Consider the following 20613-nt stretch of genomic DNA (forward strand, 5'->3'; position numbering starts at 1 on the left):
AATTACCCTCATAGACTACAGCAGAAAAGTGTCAGGTGTCAACCTAAGGCATGTCAACAATTGGTATCGACCTAAGGTGTGTCAACCTTTCGGTGTCGACCTGAAGTCCCATACCCGGAATTCCCAATAGGAGAATTCCATTTATTCTATTCAGCCTTAACATAAGGGCATCACCATGCCCTTATAATCTCTCTCTGTCAGGTAGTTGATGCAGCAGGTAAGTCCGTCTGCCAAGGGCGTAGCTACCATAGGTGCAGGCAGTGCAGCTGCTATGGGGCCCAGAACTGAGAGGGGCCCACCTTCCCTCTCACAGTTACATGTGTTATATACATTTTTTGCCATTGGGTGGTACATAGGGGTCCTTTCAACAGCGCCGTAACTACCTGTGTGCCAGGTGTGCCTGGCACACAGCGCAGTTACCCTGAGGGCGCACGGCCAGCGGCATGTAATGAGTCAAATTGACTCATTACATGCCGCCTGTTGTGTGCCGTGTGCCACGCTGGAGGAGAGCAGCAGCGCCGGAGGCAGAGGAGGAGGGAGGGGGACTGGTGCCGCAGCAGCGCTATGTCATTGGTAGTAGCGCCGCTGCAGCACTCCCCTCTCCTTCCGTATTGGATGCCCTGCGCTGCTGTCAGTGGCGTCGGAATGGGTGGGGAAAGGGGCCAAAAACATGAGAGGTGCCGGCCAGGCCCGTACCCACCACGCGGGGTACGCGGCTGCAATCTGCATAGAGCGCCAGATGATGAAAGCGCTGCCGCAGATACCCGCAGCCACGCCCCCCTCCTGCTTATTGTCCTCCCGCGATCGCGGGTGCACAGTATCTCCCATCACTCTCCCTCCCCCTGCTCATGGATGCCCAGTCACCATCCGCGATCGCGGCACAGTCTCCTACCGCGATCGCGGGGGCAAAGCTCAATGACTTCCCACTCCCGCAATCGCGGGTGCACAGCGCCCACCTCCCGCTATCGCGAGTACACAGCACATCCCCTGGAGGCAGCGTTGGCCCAACGCAGGCTGGACCGACTCCGCAGAGCAGCAGCAGTGGAGCCCAGAGGTGAGCAGCACTGCATATCTGGTGCTGGGGGCATGTGTGTGTCAGGCACTGTGGGGGCATATGCGTATCTGGCGCTGTGGGGGCATGTATGGCGCTGGGGGGGCATGTGCGTTTCTGGCGCTGTGGGGGCATGTGCGTATCTGGCGCTGTGGGGGCATGTCTGGCGCTGTGGGGGCATGTGCGTATCTGGCACTGCTCTCTTTCCTCTCCCTCTCCCTAACACTCCTCTCTCCCTAACACTCTCTCCCCTCTCTCTCCCTAACACTCTTTCCTCTCTCTCTCTCTCTCTCTCTCTCTCTCTTCTGCCACAATGTGTAAAAAGGGGGATTGGCTGCCGTAATGTGTAAAAAGGGGCTCTACCTGGTGTAGTGGCGCTACTGTGCATCGTAATTTGAATAATAGAGACTACTGTGCACCGTAGTATGAATTGGTATTATTTTGTGGCCACGCCCCTTCCCCATGAAGCCACGCCCCTATATATTTTTTGCGCGCCTGCGGCGCACACTGCCTCTATCTTCCATGGGGGGGGAGCGCCAATGCCGTTTCTTGCACACAGCGCTAATATGCCTAGTTACGGCACTGCCTTTCAAACTTTTTCCTTGTGGCCTGCATTATATCTAGGTATGCCCCTGGACCTGCTCATTGTAGTGTGGTATAAAATGAACTGTAGGGCATTATAATGTTATATAATATGATCCGGGGCACTGTAATGTGGCACAATATGAATGTGGAGCACTATACAGTATATCATAATGTGAATTGGGGATACTGTGTGGCTCTGAAATGTCACATAGGGGGAATTTATACACTACTGCTATTCATAGAAGAAACTAGGGCACTACTATGGGGCATAACATTAAATAAGGCTCTACTATTGTTCAGAAAATGAACTAGGGCACTATTATAGGGCATACAATTAACAACTGCTTCAGAGAAGTGTCTCTCTAGAAGCATTGGGATGAGGGCCCCTTCAAAATGTTGCTATGGGGCCCACAAAGTTCTGGCTACGCCCCTGCCGTCTGCCCCTGAGGAGGTGACATTCAGCTATTTAAAGGAGCAAAAATGAAATTGTATCTTGGCCCTCCCAACCTTTTGTGTGACAGTGCGCACTTATGGGCCCTACACACTAATAGATTTCACTGAACGATATGAACGTTCTCATTCATTAATGAGCGAGAACTCGTTTATATCATTCAGTGTGTAGGCACCAACGATGAACGATGCGCAGCCCCACTTTGTTCATCGTTGGTGCCGGATCGCATATGCATGCAGGCCAATATGGACAATCTCGTCCATATTAGCATGCACTGCTATGGAGCCGCGTGGCGGGGAGAGTGAAAAAAATTCACTCCCCCCATCACATCACCCCACCGCCGGGTCAGCCGTTTCCGCCATCAGGCAGCTCGGCGGCACATCCCCGAGTGTGTAGGGGCATCACTCTTCTGGCCCCATTTTGGACAATTTTGGGATATAGTTCAATTTTAGGCTTAATGGTCTTTTAATAAACTGTCTGTATTAAATTAACAATTGTATTTTATTTGGCAGATCAGTATTGCATGAAAAAAGTATCATTAAAAGAAATATTTTTTAAATGATTCATGTAAAAAGTTGAATGCAGATGTAGGATAAATAAACATAACTTTAATTTGACAATGTACCATACATACATTAATCTATAGATTGTAAGACCCCCACATACATTATCGATGGACTGATGCTATTTCCTGTCTGTTATTATTTTACAGTCTTGTTTTATTACTGTTTGTTCCCAATTGTGAAGGGCAGCGGAATATACTGATGATAAAAAATAACTGATAATAATTATAATTATAATGTATTAATCTGTGTAAAAACAAGTCATCTTATTTGGTTTAATAACAAATACTGGAAGGTAATAAAATGTGTGCGGAAGTTTTTCCTTAGTATTTATTATCACCTGACTCTACTAGGGAAGAAGAAGTACAATAACGGCCCCAAAAATTCTCGTCCTAGAACACCAAGGGTGTCGGGGACTTTACTTACCGTATATACTCGAGTATAAGCCGACTTTTTCAGCACTTTTTTTTGTGCTGAAAAAGCCACCTCGGCTTATACTCAAGTCAGCGTTAGGAGGGACATGGAGAGCACAGCGCGCGGCTCTCCTGTGTCCCTCCTGCATCTCCGGCGGCAGCGGCGTGTGTGTGCTAAAGAAGTGCACGAACCGGCACTTCCTTTAACACATGCCGCTGCCGCCGGAGATGCAGGAGGGACACAGGAGAGCCGCGCGCTGCGCTCTCCGTGTCCCTCCTTCAGAAGACAGCGCGGGAGCGACGGAGGGTAAGTATCTAGCACTGTGGGGCATATCTGGCACATCTGGCACTGTGGGGCACATCTGGCACTGTGGGGCATATCTGGCACATCTGGCACTGTGGGGCACATCTGGCACTGTGGGGCACATCTGGCACTGTGGGGCATATCTGGCACTGTGGGGCATATCTGGCACATCTGGCACTGTGGGGCATATCTGGTACATCTGGCACTGTGGGGCACATCTGGCACTGTGGGGCACATCTGGCACTGTGGGGCATATCTGGCACATCTGGCACTGTGGGGCATATCTGGCACTGTGGGGCATATCTGGCACATCTGGCATTGTGGGGCATATCTGGCAGCATGAGCGTATATCTGGCACTGTGGGGCATATCTGGCATTGTGGGGCATATCTGGCACATCTGGCATTGTGGGGCATATCTGGCAGCATGAGCGCATATCTGGCACATCTGGCACTGTGGGGGCATATCTGGCAGTATGAGGGCATATCTGGCACTATGAGGTCTGTGTACGGCTATAGCTGCATTTCCCACCCTAGGCTTATACTCGAGCCAATAAGTTTTCCCAGGTTTTTGTTTATATTGTTTCGACAATATGGATCCAAAAAAGAGAAAGCGACCAAATAACAACGGGTCCACTACAAAGGAGCTAGTGGCTCCTAACAAGAGGAAGAAGGAGGAGGATGTATGTGAGGAGAGAGGCGATGTTTCCAAAATCATATTGGCAGGAGACATCCAGGTGCGTGAGGAGAACCAGTCAACTGAGATAGCATCAAAGACTCTTCAAAAGAAGAGAACAAGAGAGTCATCAGATGAGTTCCCAACTATGAGGAAGATGAGAAAGACCAGCAGTGGCAGAACTGAGGACATGCTTAAGAGAGTGGCCTCTAAAAGACCCTCAGACAGGACAGGGGTCTGTGGAACGTGTAAGAAAAAGAAGGAGGAGGAACATCATGACAGTCCAGGCGAGGGACCCAGCGTGCCCATCATACCCCTGGCATCTGGACGGAGGGGCATAAAGAGAACTCACACAAGTGAAAAAACTGGCCACAAAAGGAAGAGATCTGCAGGTGAAAGTGGGATATTCGTAGCCAGTACCCCAGAAACATCAGCTGCGTCTCACCTTCTGGCCAGTTTGACCTTCCACAGAATGCTTGGAGAGGGCGGCTTCGGAAAGGTGTTCCTAGCTTCCCATTCCATCAGCAAACAGCGTCTGGCAGTGAAAGTAATAGAAAAGAGGAAAGTATTGAACAGCATTAAGAAATACTCCATGTGTGTAGAGAAAGAGGTGCTGAAAATAACTGGGGAGAGTGCACTCTTCCCGCACACATATGCTGCCTTCCACACACCGGCCCATGTATTCTTTATAATGGAGTACCTGAGTGGGGGAGACCTCTTCCAATTAATACAGAGCAGAGGCCCATTTGATGTCCCTACTACCAGATTTTTTGCAGCAGAAATACTCTGTGGGCTGCAGTTCCTGCACACAAGAGACATTGTCCACAGGGACATTAAGACAGACAATATACTTCTGGATGCAGCTGGCCATGTGAAAATTGCAGATTTTGGCCTCTCTGTGATGAATGTCCATGGCGATAAGAAAATCTCAGGACAAACTGGGACTCTGTATTACATGGCCCCAGAGATTACCTGTAACTTCCCATATAACAACACGGTAGACCTCTTTTCATTCGGGGTAGTATTATTTGAAATGGCTACCGGAGTATACCCCTTTCATGCTGGCGATGATTCTGACGAGGTTATGCTGTCTATCAGGCAAGATGCTCCACGCTATCCGAGCAATCTCCATCCAGAGCTTACGGACATCCTTGAAAGACTCTTATGCAAAGACCCAGAGGAAAGGCAGAAACTCTGTAGTAACATCAATTTCATCCATTCTTCAAGTCCATAAACTGGAAGCAACTAGAGGCCGGCAGGATAACTCCCCCATTTACCATGTATCCTACCCCAGAGACAATGGCTGAAGCTATACCGGTGGATGACCTGCTCTCACCTACAGAATCTGCAATATCTGCAGAGGATGAGCGCCTGTTCACAGGATTCTCCTTTACCAGTGACACATGGACAACAATGAACTGCGTAAAGCAAACTACCAGCCGCTGCATCTTCCTCTAGGCAGTAGCACCACCAGCTGCCTCCTCCTCCCCGCACAACTACCACCAGGTGCCTCCTCCTCCCGGCACAAGCACCATCAACTGCCTCCTCATCCCGGCAGCAGCACCACCAGCTGCCTCCTGCTCCCGGTGAAGCACCATCTGCTGCCTGCTCATCCTGGCAGAAGCACCACCAGCTGCATCCTGCTCCCGGTAGAAGCACCACCTGCTGCCTAAATGCATATAGGCCAGTTTAGGGACTTGCAGAATATTGGGGTCCCTTGACGTGGGCTGCAAGCTTAAATGGTTTGATCAAAACATGATAAAACCCCTCTATTTTATTTGCTACACACAGATTTGCAGTATATTATTGTTAGAGCTGGCAGAAAATATCTTTCTGTTTTATATAAATATATGGCATTAATACTGCCACGCAGCTGGTACCATGTACAATATGGGTAACACAGAGTGCGAGCATATTTCTTTTCTATTTTGTTTGAAAATATTTTACCTACTGCTATCATGGCATCTTAAAATTAAGGCTATGATAAGCCTAGTTGGGTGCGGCCCACATGCCAGCTCTGTATAGATGTTCCCCTGTGTAGCTGGGAGGACATGTAACTGCAATGTAATGGTGTGCTGGGCATATATATAAGGTTAAGGATTAGTAGAATGTTGGGGTCACCTGACGTGGGCTGCAACCTTATATGTTTTGATCAAAACATGACAAAATCCCCAATGTTTTAATTGCCCCATATACCACAGGTTTACAGTATATTATTGTTAGAGCCGACAGCAAATGTTTTCCTACCTCCTCCTAATGCCAGTAACACCACACACAGTACAGCAGCCTGGCACACACATGCACGCATATACACCCAGCGGACTCACACACAAACACACACACACACAAACACAGCAACTGACATATACGCACGGCAGCCTGACACGCACATGGACTTACACACAGTGGCCTGACACACACACACATACACACACACACACACACACACACACACACACACACACAGTGGCCTGACACACACACGCACAGCAGCCTGACACACACACAAGCACAGCAGCTGACATACACACATACACATAAGCATAGTTGCCTGACACACACACACACACACATAAATACGTACAGCGGCCTGACACACACACACACACACACACACACACACACACACACACACACGCCCCCAAAACCCTCCCTCCTCCTTTACCCCATCACATTGTCCAATCCCTGTGGTTCATGCTGTATTGCCACCATTATACATGTCGCTGCGCTGGCGCTATTCTGTATGTCCCTGCCACCGAACAGCCGGGTATTCCAGCAGGAAAACCACCTGCCAGTCTCACTGACAGTCTGATTCAAAGGCTCCATTTTTGTTAAAGATCCCCTCTGCCAAGCTAAGGGGGGTTGAGGGGGCACCAGAGATATCAGTATACTAGGCCCCAAGATTTCTGTTGACCCTGACCCTAACCCAGACCCCTAAACTAACCCTAATGTCTGCAGTAAATTCTAAGTTTCTATGTATATACTGTATTGCAATAAAATATCTGTGAATACAATGGCACCGTAAGTGCGGTATATACTTGCACTTCTTCGCGGGGTGAGAACTTCTCCCCTAATTGTACTCAGAGCTGGATTAAGGCTTTGGGGGCCCGGGATACTTAAGACAGGGAGACCCTAAAGTATAAAATTAAAATTATATATTAGCCCAGATCATACTTGCCTACTCTCCCGGAATGGGCGGGAGGCTCCCGAAAATCGGGTGACCCTCCCCCCCCCGGAAGAGCAGGCAAGTCTCCCGATTTTTTAGGGGCCCCCCTGCCCGGCCGCCCACTTAGTGAGTAAAGTGGGCGGTCCGGGCAGTCGATGACGCGATTCTTGCTGAATCGTGTCATCGTAGCAACGCCCCCTGCTGTATAATGCCGGTAATCGCGGCATTACATAGCAGGGGGCATGGCTTAAATGAAGTGCCGCGATAACCCCTCCCCTGTTCCTCCCCCGCCCGCCCCTGTTTTGCCTCCACCCCACCCCCTATCCGTGTCATAACCCCGCCCCGCCCCCCTGCTGAGCCGACCTGGCTGCTCTCTCCCGGAGAGAGCAGCCAGGATGTCGGCATGTATGGCCCAGATCTGTGACTCTGTGCTTGTGTGTATAACTCTGGGTGTGGCTAGGAACTCTCATTGGGTTAACAGCAGGTCTATCACACTCAGTCCACAGCTGATTGGGTGAGAAACGCCCTCCCACACAGGTTACATCCAATGGGAGGCACTGCCCTTTGGCTGCTGTGTGTTCCCAGAGCAGGATTAACAATAGGGCGGATGGAGCTGCAGCTCCAGTCCCACACCCCAAAATAGGCCCACTGCATCTGCAGCAACATACCCTCCAACAATTTATACATAAAAATCGCTACAAATTTGAAAAGGGGGCGTGGTCACGGGGTAAAGTGACGTGACCACGCCCCTTTTCCTATACTTTTAATGGAAGTTTGGAGAGCCAAAAATCGGTACAGACCATAAAAAAAAGGTACTGTACCTGCCAAAAAGGTCCAGCTGGAGGGCATGCCACTGCATCTGCAGCAAGTCTCTGCACTGTAGATAGGGGGGGACGGGACCTTTTACTGCAGTGTCCTATGTCCTGCTGCCAGTCCGCCTGCCCCCTCCGGCATCAACAATCCCCATTCCCTAGCCGCTGTGCAGGTGGAGCAAAATCTGCTGCGGCCACCGCCATAGATGTTTATGAAGGCGACGCAGCGGAAGCATACATGCCTACATTGTGGCTGCTCCCTCAGGGAGGGGGCAGTCTGATCATATAGAGGGGGCATGGAGGAGGCTGTACGGAGGCGTGGAGAAGGCAGTACAGGGTGTGGTGACGCGATTGCATCATCGTAGCCCTGCCCCACTCTTTACAATGCCCACATTACCAGCATTGCAAAGTAGGATGGGGGCTACAATGACGCAATTTAACACGAATTGCGTCATCGCCCCGCCCATTCTTTGTAATGGGATGCCGCTGTGACCGTGTCATGTGGTGAGTGGTGGAGTGCAGCAGGGGGTGAGCGCCATGCGGGAGACTTGACCACTTCCCCGGGGGACCGGGAGTGACACCCTATTTTCGGGAGCGTCCCGGACTTTCCAGGAACAAGTATGAGCGGAAGGCTTTCATAGCCCTCCCTGTGTCGCATACTCTCTGAGCCCCGGAGCCTCCTCTGCGTGTGATGTCACAGAAGTGCCTCCCCACCACAGCCATGCCGAGATCCCCAGAGGCCCTGACTCCACAACACAGCACCTGGGTTGCCGGCCTGGAAGCCCCGAGATGGCTAATGTAACGGATAGAGTGGGTGATATCGTGGAGGGTAATGTCTGGACGCTGAATCAATGTAAAAGGTGACAGTGCTGTGTAGGGCAGTGGGTGTGCAGTGTCACTGACACTGCACAACACTCACCTTTTACATTGATTCAGCGAGTCAGTCAGTTCTGCCAGCCAGTCACTATTTTTAGCGCTGGTGTCACAACTAGAGGTGAGCGGGTTCGGTTCCTCGGAATCCGAACCCCCCCGAACTTCAGCCTTTTTACACGGGTCCGAGGCAGACTCGGATCTTCCCGCCTTGCTCGGTTAACCCGAGCGCGCCCGAACGTTATCATCCCGCTGTCGGATTCTCGCGAGGCTCGTATTCTATCGCGAGACTCGGATTCTATATAAGGAGCCGCGCGTCGCCGCCATTTTCACACGTGCATTGAGATTGATAGGGAGAGGACGTGGCTGGCGTCCTCTCCGTTAGAATAGATAGAGACACTTGAGTTGATTACTTAGTAATTTTGGGGAACATTAGGAGTACTCAGAGTGCAGAGTTTTGCTGATAGTTAGTTACTAGTGACTGACCACTTTATTATTTAATATAATCCGTTCTCTGCCTGAAAAAAAACGATACACAATCACATACCATATCTGTGCTCAGCCTCAGTGTGCTGCATGATAATATCATCTATGTATATCTGACTGTGCTGAGTGCTCACTGCTCACACAGCTGAATTGTGTGGGAGACTGGGGTGCAGTTATAGCATGAGTACAGTGCACACTTTTGCTGCCAGTGTGACTGACCAGTGACCACCAGTATATTGTCTGCCTGAAAAAGTTAAACACTCCTGTGGTGTTTTTTTTTTTTATTCTATAAACGCATTCTGCTGACAGTGTCCAGCAGGTCCGTCATTCATTATATTATATAAATATTTACCTGCAGTAGTGTTATATTTTTTTTGTTCATCTCTATCATCTTTATCATCTCTATATTAGCAGACGCAGTACGGTAGTCCACGGCTGTGGCTACCTCTGTGTCGTCAGTGCTCGTCCATAATTGTATACCTACCTGTGGTGGGTTTTTTTTTTCTATCTTCTTCATACTAGTAGTTTAGGAGTCTGCTGACAGTGTCCAGCAGGTCCGTCATTATATTATATATACCTGCAGTAGTGATATATATATATTTTTTATATCATTATCATCTCTATACTAGCAGACGCAGTACGGTAGTCCACGGCTGTAGCTACCTCTGTGTCGTCAGTGCTCGTCCATAATTGTATACCTACCTGTGGTGGGGTTTTTTTTTCTATCTTCTTCATACTAGTAGTTTAGGAGTCTGCTGACAGTGTCCAGCAGGTCCGTCATTATATTATATATACCTGCAGTAGTGATATATATATATTTTTTATATCATTATCATCTCTATATTAGCAGACGCAGTACGGTAGTCCACGGCTGTGGCTACCTCTGTGTCGTCAGTGCTCGTCCATAATTGTATACCTACCTGTGGTGGTTTTTTTTTTTCTATCTTCTTCATACTAGTAGTTTAGGAGTCTGCTGACAGTGTCCAGCAGGTCCGTCATTATATTATATATACCTGCAGTAGTGATATATATATTTTTTTTATATCATTATCATCTCTATATTAGCAGACGCAGTACGGTAGTCCACGGCTGTGGCTACCTCTGTGTCGTCAGTGCTCGTCCATAATTGTATACCTACCTGTGGTGGGTTTTTTTTTTCTATCTTCTTCATACTAGTAGTTTAGGAGTCTGCTGACAGTGTCCAGCAGGTCCGTCATTATATTATATATACCTGCAGTAGTGATATATATATATTTTTTATATCATTATCATCTCTATACTAGCAGACGCAGTACGGTAGTCCACGGCTGTGGCTACCTCTGTGTCGTCAGTGCTCGTCCATAATTGTATACCTACCTGTGGTGGGGTTTTTTTTTCTATCTTCTTCATACTAATAGTTTAGGAGTCTGCTGACAGTGTCCAGCAGGTCCGTCATTATATTATATATACCTGCAGTAGTGATATATATATATTTTTTATATCATTATCATCTCTATACTAGCAGACGCAGTACGGTAGTCCACGGCTGTGGCTACCTCTGTGTCGTCAGGGCTCGTCCATAATTGTATACCTACCTGTGGTGGGTTTTTTTTTTCTATCTTCTTCATACTAATAGTTTAGGAGTCTGCTGACAGTGTCCAGCAGGTCCGTCATTATATTATATATACCTGCAGTAGTGATATATATATATATTTTATATCATTATCATCTCTATACTAGCAGACGCAGTACGGTAGTCCACGGCTGTAGCTACCTCTGTGTCGTCAGTCACTCGTCATCCATAAGTATACTAGTATCCATCCATCTCCATTGTTTACCTGAGGTGCCTTTTAGTTGTGCCTATTAAAATATGGAGAACAAAAATGTTGAGGTTCCAAAAATAGGGAAAGATCAAGATCCACTTCCACCTCGTGCTGAAGCTGCTGCCACTAGTCATGGCCGAGACGATGAAATTCCATCAACGTCGTCTGCCAAGGCCGATGCCCAATGTCATAGTACAGAGCATGTAAAATCCAAAACACAAAATATCAGTAAAAAAAGGACTAAAAAATCTAAAATAAAATCGTCGGAGGAGAAGCGTAAACTTGCCAATATGCCATTTACCACACGGAGTGGCAAGGAACGGCTGAGGCCCTGGCCTATGTTCATGGCTAGTGGTTCAGCTTCACATGAGGATGGAAGCACTCAGCCTCTCGCTAGAAAAATGAAAAGACTTAAGCTGGCAAAAGCACAGCAAAGAACTGTGCGTTCTTCGAAATCACAAATCCACAAGGAGAGTCCAATTGTGTCGGTTGCGATGCCTGACCTTCCCAACACTGGACGTGAAGAGCATGCGCCTTCCACCATTTGCACGCCCCCTGCAAGTGCTGGAAGGAGCACCCGCAGTCCAGTTCCTGATAGTCAGATTGAAGATGTCAGTGTTGAAGTACACCAGGATGAGGAGGATATGGGTGTTGCTGGCGCTGGGGAGGAAATTGACAAGGAGGATTCTGATGGTGAGGTGGTTTGTTTAAGTCAGGCACCCGGGGAGACACCTGTTGTCCGTGGGAGGAATATGGCCATTGACATGCCTGGTGAAAATACCAAAAAAATCAGCTCTTCGGTGTGGAAGTATTTCAACAGAAATGCGGACAACAGGTGTCAAGCCGTGTGTTGCCTTTGTCAAGCTGTAATAAGTAGGGGTAAGGACGTTTACCACCTCGGAACATCCTCCCTTATACGTCACCTGCAGCGCATTCATCATAAGTCAGTGACAAGTTCAAAAACTTTGGGCGACAGCGGAAGCAGTCCACTGACCAGTAAATCCCTTCCTCTTGTAACCAAGCTCACGCAAACCACCCCACCAACACCCTCAGTGTCAATTTCCTCCTTCCCCAGGAATGCCAATAGTCCTGCAGGCCATGTCACTGGCAAGTCTGAAGAGTCCTCTCCTGCCTGGGATTCCTCCGATGCATCCTTGCGTGTAACGCCTACTGCTGCTGGCGCTGCTGTTGTTGCTGCTGGGAGTCGATGGTCATCCCAGAGGGGAAGTCGTAAGACCACTTTTACTACTTCCACCAAGCAATTGACTGTCCAACAGTCCTTTGCGAGGAAGATGAAATATCACAGCAGTCATCCTGCTGCAAAGCGGATAACTGAGGCCTTGGCATCCTGGGCGGTGAGAAACGTGGTTCCGCTATCCATCATTACTGCAGAGCCAACTATAGACTTGATTGAGGTACTGTGTCCCCGGTACCAAATACCATCTAGGTTCCATTTCTCTAGGCAGGCGATACCGAAAATGTACACAGACCTCAGAAAAAGACTCACCAGTGTCCTAAAAAATGCAGTTGTACCCAATGTCCACTTAACCACGGACATGTGGACAAGTGGAGCAGGGCAGACTCAGGACTATATGACTGTGACAGCCCACTGGGTAGATGTATTGACTCCCGCCGCAAGAACAGCAGCGGCGGCACCAGTAGCAGCATCTCGCAAACGCCAACTCTTTCCTAGGCAGGCTACGCTTTGTATCACCGGTTTCCAGAATACGCACACAGCTAAAAACCTCTTACGGCAACTGAGGAAGATCATCGCAGAATGGCTTACCCCAATTGGACTCTCCTGTGGATTTGTGGCTCGGACAACGCCAGCAATATTGTGTGTGCATTAAATATGGGCAAATTCCAGCACGTCCCATGTTTTGCACATACCTTGAATTTGGTGGTGCAGAATTATTTAAAAAACGAGAGGGGCGTGCAAGAGATGCTGTCGGTGGCCAGAAGAATTGCGGGACACTTTCGGCGTACAGGCACCACGTACAGAAGACTGGAGCAACACCAAAAACGCCTGAACCTGCCCTGCCATCATCTGAAGCAAGAAGTGGTAACGAGGTGGAATTCAACCCTCTATATGCTTCAGAGGTTGGAGGAGCAGCAAAAGGCCATTCAAGCCTATACAACTGACCACGATATAGGAGGTGGAATGCACCTGTCTCAAGCGCAGTGGAGAATGATTTCAACATTGTGCAAGGTTCTGCAACCTTTTGAACTTGCCACACGTGAAGTCAGTTCAGACACTGCCAGCCTGAGTCAGGTCATTCCTCTCATCAGGCTTTTGCAGAAGAAGCTGGAGACATTGAAGGAGGAGCTAACACTGAGCGATTCCGCTAGGCATGTGGGACTTGTGGATGGAGCCCTTAATTCGCTTAACAAGGATTCACGGGTGGTCAATCTGTTGAAATCAGAGCACTACATTTTGGCCACCGTGCTCGATCCTAGATTTAAAACCTACGTTGTATCTCTCTTTCCGGCAGACACAAGTCTGCAGGGGTTCAAAGAACTGCTGGTGAGAAAATTGTCAAGTCAAGCGGAACACGACCTGTCAACATATCCTCCTTCACATTCTCCCGCAACTGGGGGTGCGAGGAAAAGGCTCAGAATTCCGAGCCCACCCGCTGGCGGTGATGCAGGGCAGTCTGGAGCGACTGCTGATGCTGACATCTGGTCCGGACTGAAGGACCTGACAACGATTACGGACATGTCGTCTACTGGCACTGCATATGATTCTCTCTCCATTGAAAGAATGGTGGAGGATTATATGAGTGACCGCATCCAAGTAGGCACGTCAGACAGTCCGTACGTATACTGGCAGGAAAAAGAGGCAATTTGGAGGCCCTTGCACAAACTGGCTTTATTCTACCTAAGTTGCCCTCCCACAAGTGTGTACTCCGAAAGAGTGTTTAGTGCCGCCGCTCACCTTGTCAGCAATCGGCGTACGAGGTTACTTCCAGAAAATGTGGAGAAGATGATGTTCATTAAAATGAATTATAATCAATTCCTCCATGGAGACATTCACCAGCAGCAATTGCCTCCACAAAGTACACAGGGAGCTGTGATGGTGGATTCCAGTGGGGACGAATTGATAATCTGTGAGGAGGGGGATGTACACGGTGATGAATCGGAGGATGATGATGATGAGGTGGACATCTTGCCTCTGTAGAGCCAGTTTGTGCAAGGAGAGATTAATTGCTTCTTTTTTGGTGGGGGTCCAAACCAACCCGTCATTTCAGTCACAGTCGTGTGGCAGACCCTGTCACTGAAATGATGGGTTGGTTAAAGTGTGCATGTCCTGTTTATACAACATAAGGGTGGGTGGGAGGGCCCAAGGACAATTCCATCTTGCACCTCTTTTTTCTTTCATTTTTCTTTGCGTCATGTGCTGTTTGGGGAGTGTTTTTTGGAAGGGCCATCCTGCGTGACACTGCAGTGCCACTCCTAGATGGGCCAGGTGTTTGTGTCGGCCACTAGGGTCGCTTATCTTAGTCACACAGCTACCTCATTGCGCCTCTTTTTTTTCTTCTTTGCGTCATGTGCTGTTTGGGGAGTATTTTTTGGAAGGGCCATCCTGCGTGACACTGCAGTGCCACTCCTAGATGGGCCAGGTGTTTGTGTCGGCCACTTGGGTCGCTGAGCTTAGTCATCCAGCGACCTCGGTGCAAATTTTAGGACTAAAAATAATATTGTGAGGTGTTCAGAATAGACTGAAAATGAGTGGAAATTATGGTTATTGAGGTTAATAATACTTTGGGATCAAAATGACCCCCAAATTCTATGATTTAAGCTGTTTTTTAGGGTTTTTTGAAAAAAACACCCGAATCCAAAACACACCCGAATCCGACAAAAAAAATTCGGTGAGGTTTTGCCAAAACGCGTTCGAACCCAAAACACGGCCACGGAACCGAACCCAAAACCAAAACACAGAACCCGAAAAATTTCCGGTGCACATCTCTAGTCACAACGCGCTGCATTACAGGGAAGTTGACTCACTAAATAAACTACAGCTCCCAGCAGCCCTTAGCGCAAAGCATTCCGGCGCTAAGGGCTGCTGGGAGCTGTAGTTTGTTGAGTGCATCTTCTTCCCTGTAATGCGGCGCTATATATAGTGACTGGCTGCTTGGCTGCTGTGCAAGTCTCCAGAAGAGCCACTGCCAAATGGAGGACAGCAGCTTAGCTGCTTCCAGGAGGAGAAGCATTACCCGCCTCTCCCCCACTTGCAGTACCTCTGGGCCCCATCCGCAACACCCCCACACCCCCTGCAACCGCTCCTCCCCCACCCACGGTGGCTCCGGACCCCCCCCCCACCCACGGCACCCACGCACCCGCCCCTCCCCCACCCACGGCACCACTGCACCAGCCCCTCCCCCACCTGCGGCACCCCCGCTACCGCTTCTTCCCCACCCACAGCACCCCCGGACCTGCTCCCCCATCCGCATCTCCCCGCACCTACCCCACCCACGGAACCACTGCACCAGCCCTTCCCCCACCCGCGGCACCCCAGCAACCGCTTCTCCCCCTCTTCCCTTCCTCCTTCACTTTCTTGTCCTCCCCTTCTTTTTTCTCTCCCTTCTTCCATTTCTATTGTGCGGTTTTCTATTGTACTTCCAATAAAATAAAAACTTCCTGCAGATCTTGATTATGGCCCTCATTCCGAATCGTTCGCTCGGTATTTTTCATCGCATCGCAATGAAAATCCGCTTAGTACGCATGCGCAATATTCGCACTGCGACTGCGCCAAGTAATTTAACAATGAAGATAGTATTTTTACTCACGGCTTTTTCATCGCTCCGGCGATCGTAATGTGATTGACAGGAAATGGGTGTTACTGGGCGGAAACACGGCGTTTTATGGGCGTGTGGATGAAAACGCTACTGTTTCCGGAAAAAACGCAGGAGTGGCTGGAGAAACGGGGGAGTGTCTGAGCGAACGCTGGGTGTGTTTGTGACGTCAAACCAGGAACGACAAGCACTGAACTGATCGCACAGGCAGAGTAAGGTTGAAGTTACTCAGAAACTGCAAAGTAGTTTGTAATCGCAATATTGCGATTACATCGGTCGCAATTTTAAGAAGCTAAGATACACTCCCAGTAGGCGTAGGCTTAGCGTGTGTAACTCTGCTAAATTCGCCTTGCGACCGATCAACTCGGAATGAGGGCCTATATTCATATTCCTGAAAGATACTCTCAGTGTTTTATTACACTACTTGGTTTTCATCTGTTTGCTTGTTTGTTCACATTTGTGTACTACCCAGGGCCGGTTCAAGCCCTTGTGGCGCCCCGGGCAAAACATAGGGGCGTGGCTTCATACGGGGGCGTGGTCAGTTACGCCCCCATTTGTGCCCCCTGTAGTGCCGCTGAAAGAAAAAAAAACAAAATAATACTTACAATCCCCGCTCCTGATTCCTGACCGCTGCAGACCTCCGCCGGCGCCGCATAAGAATAAGAAGCACAGAAGTGCTATGTAAGTGGTGTGATTAAAATAATATATACAAAGTGATAGGAAAAATAATAAGTGTTAATAAAGTGTTAGGGTGTGCCGACCTGAAGCAGCCCAGCCATACCGACAGGGGCCACCGCACCCCACACCCACCCCATAAATAATTACAAATATATCTGGGTTAAATTCCCAGTGTAAGGCCACATGGTAATGGCACCTACAGCATCTGAGAGCCAGCTTACCTGGGGATACCCCTGGCTTCCCCTATGGCACTTCTGGAGTCAGCAATCCCTCCTAATGCTGACCCATTTATGCCTCTCTATATACAATACACAAAGTGGAAAGCTGCTCAATCAGATTGTAATGTCACTCAGGTGCTAAAAGGGGAGGGGTAATTCTGTGTAGGAAAAAAACTGTGTTCCCTAATGCACACCGAGTGAATAATATTACTACATAATAATAGTCAGATAATACGGAGATCTTAGTTGCGTATATCTGCAGATATAGGGTTAAGCCCCCAGGCCGATCGACAAGGCTTCTCCGTCACTGGGGGTCCCTAATACTAGGTATGGGCCTGGGGTGCAGGACCCCACGATGTCGGCACAGGTCGGCCACCCCAGGTCAGCACACAGGTGAGAATTAATAGGGGTTAATAAGAAGCACAGAAGTGCTATGTAAGTGGTGTGATTAAAATAATATATACAAAGTGATAGGAAAAATAATAAGTGTTAATAAAGTGTTAGGGTGTGCCGACCTGAAGCAGCCCAGCCATACCGACACAGGGGCCACCGCACCCCACACCCACCCCATAAATAATTACAAATATATCTGGGTTAAATTCCCAGTGTAAGGCCACATGGTAATGGCACCTACAGCATCTGAGAGCCAGCTTACCTGGGGATACCCCTGGCTTCCCCTATGGCACTTCTGGAGTCAGCAATCCCTCCTAATGCTGACCCATTTATGCCTCTCTATATACAATACACAAAGTGGAAAGCTGCTCAATCAGATTGTAATGTCACTCAGGTGCTAAAAGGGGAGGGGTAATTCTGTGTAGGAAAAAAACTGTGCTCCCTAATGCACACCGAGTGAATAATATTACTACATAATAATAGTCAGATAATACGGAGATCTTAGTTGCGTATATCTGCAGATATAGGGTTAAGCCCCCAGGCCGATCGACAAGGCTTCTCCGTCACTGGGGGTCCCTAATACTAGGTATGGGCCTGGGGTGCAGGACCCCACGATGTCGGCACAGGTCGGCCACCCCAGGTCAGCACACAGGTGAGAATTAATAGGGGTTAATAAGAAGCACAGAAGTGCTATGTAAGTGGTGTGATTAAAGTAATATATACAAAGTGATAGGAAAAATAATAAGTGTTAATAAAGTGTTAGGGTGTGCCGACCTGAAGCAGCCCAGCCATACCGACACAGGGGCCACCGCACCCCACACCCACCCCATAAATAATTACAAATATATCTGGGTTAAATTCCCAGTGTAAGGCCACATGGTAATGGCACCTACAGCATCTGAGAGCCAGCTTACCTGGGGATACCCCTGGCTTCCCCTATGGCACTTCTGGAGTCAGCAATCCCTCCTAATGCTGACCCATTTATGCCTCTCTATATACAATACACAAAGTGGAAAGCTGCTCAATCAGATTGTAACGTCACTCAGGTGCTAAAAGGGGAGGGGTAATTCTGTGTAGGAAAAAAACGTGTTCCCTAATGCACACCGAGTGAATAATATTACTACATAATAATAGTTAGATAATACGGAGATCTTAGTTGCGTATATCTGCAGATATAGGGTTAAGCCCCCAGGCCGATCGACAAGGCTTCTCCATCACTGGGGGTCCCTAATACTAGGTATGGGCCTGGGGTGCAGGACCCCACGATGTCGGCACAGGTCGGCCACCCCAGGTCAGCACACAGGTGAGAATTAATAGGGGTTAATAAGAAGCACAGAAGTGCTATGTAAGTGGTGTGATTAAAATAATATATACAAAGTGATAGGAAAAATAATAAGTGTTAATAAAGTGTTAGGGTGTGCCGACCTGAAGCAGCCCAGCCATACCGACACAGGGGCCACCGCACCCCACACCCACCCCATAAATAATTACAAATATATCTGGGTTAAATTCCCAGTGTAAGGCCACATGGTAATGGCACCTACAGCATCTGAGAGCTAGCTTACCTGGGGATACCCCTGGCTTCCCCTATGGCACTTCTGGAGTCAGCAATCCCTCCTAATGCTGACCCATTTATGCCTCTCTATATACAATACACAAAGTGGAAAGCTGCTCAATCAGATTGTAATGTCACTCAGGTGCTAAAAGGGGAGGGGTAATTCTGTGTAGGAAAAAAACTGTGTTCCCTAATGCACACCGAGTGAATAATATTACTACATAATAATAGTCAGATAATACGGAGATCTTAGTTGCGTATATCTGCAGATACAGGGTTAAGCCCCAGGCCGATCGACAAGGCTTCTCTGTCACTGGGGGTCCCTAATACTAGGTATGGGCCTGGGGTGCAGGACCCCACGATGTTGGCACAGGTCGGCCACCCCAGGTCAGCACACAGGTGAGAATTAATAGGGGTTAATAAGAAGCACAGAAGTGCTATGTAAGTGGTGTGATTAAAATAATATATACAAAGTGATAGGAAAAATAATAAGTGTTAATAAAGTGTTAGGGTGTGCCGACCTGAAGCAGCCCAGCCATACCGACACAGGGGCCACCGCACCCCACACCCACCCCATAAATAATTACAAATATATCTGGGTTAAATTCCCAGTGTAAGGCCACATGGTAATGGCACCTACAGCATCTGAGAGCCAGCTTACCTGGGGATACCCCTGGCTTCCCCTATGGCACTTCTGGAGTCAGCAATCCCTCCTAATGCTGACCCATTTATGCCTCTCTATATACAATACACAAAGTGGAAAGCTGCTCAATCAGATTGTAATGTCACTCAGGTGCTAAAAGGGGAGGGGTAATTCTGTGTAGGAAAAAAACTGTGTTCCCTAATGCACACCGAGTGAATAATATTACTACATAATAATAGTCAGATAATACGGAGATCTTAGTTGCGTATATCTGCAGATATAGGGTTAAGCCCCCAGGCCGATCGACAAGGCTTCTCCGTCACTGGGGGTCCCTAATACTAGGTATGGGCCTGGGGTGCAGGACCCCACGATGTCGGCACAGGTCGGCCACCCCAGGTCAGCACACAGGTGAGAATAGGGGTTAATAAGAAGCACAGAAGTGCTATGTAAGTGGTGTGATTAAAATAATATATACAAAGTGATAGGAAAAATAATAAGTGTTAATAAAGTGTTAGGGTGTGCCGACCTGAAGCAGCCCAGCCATACCGACACAGGGGCCACCGCACCCCACACCCACCCCATAAATAATTACAAATATATCTGGGTTAAATTCCCAGTGTAAGGCCACATGGTAATGGCACCTACAGCATCTGAGAGCCAGCTTACCTGGGGATACCCCTGGCTTCCCCTATGGCACTTCTGGAGTCAGCAATCCCTCCTAATGCTGACCCATTTATGCCTCTCTATATACAATACACAAAGTGGAAAGCTGCTCAATCAGATTGTAATGTCACTCAGGTGCTAAAAGGGGAGGGGTAATTCTGTGTAGGAAAAAAACTGTGTTCCCTAATGCACACCGAGTGAATAATATTACTATATAATAATAGTCAGATAATACGGAGATCTTAGTTGCGTATATCTGCAGATATAGGGTTAAGCCCCCAGGCCGATCGACAAGGCTTCTCCGTCACTGGGGGTCCCTAATACTAGGTATGGGCCTGGGGTGCAGGACCCCACGATGTCGGCACAGGTTGGCCACCCCAGGTCAGCACACAGGTGAGAATTAATAGGGGTTAATAAGAAGCACAGAAGTGCTATGTAAGTGGTGTGATTAAAATAATATATACAAAGTGATAGGAAAAATAATAAGTGTTAA

The 20613-nt window shown here is 48.5% G+C and overlaps 1 pseudogene; it reads left to right on the forward strand.

The window, feature by feature from the left end:
* The first annotated feature begins 3958 nt into the window (after positions 1-3958).
* LOC134968760 (protein kinase C delta type-like) lies at positions 3959-5499 on the forward strand (annotated as a pseudogene).
* Positions 5500-20613: the final 15114 nt, after the last annotated feature.

The sequence above is a fragment of the Pseudophryne corroboree genome, chromosome 11 (assembly GCF_028390025.1).
Source record: "Pseudophryne corroboree isolate aPseCor3 chromosome 11, aPseCor3.hap2, whole genome shotgun sequence".
NCBI lineage: Eukaryota > Metazoa > Chordata > Amphibia > Anura > Myobatrachidae > Pseudophryne > Pseudophryne corroboree.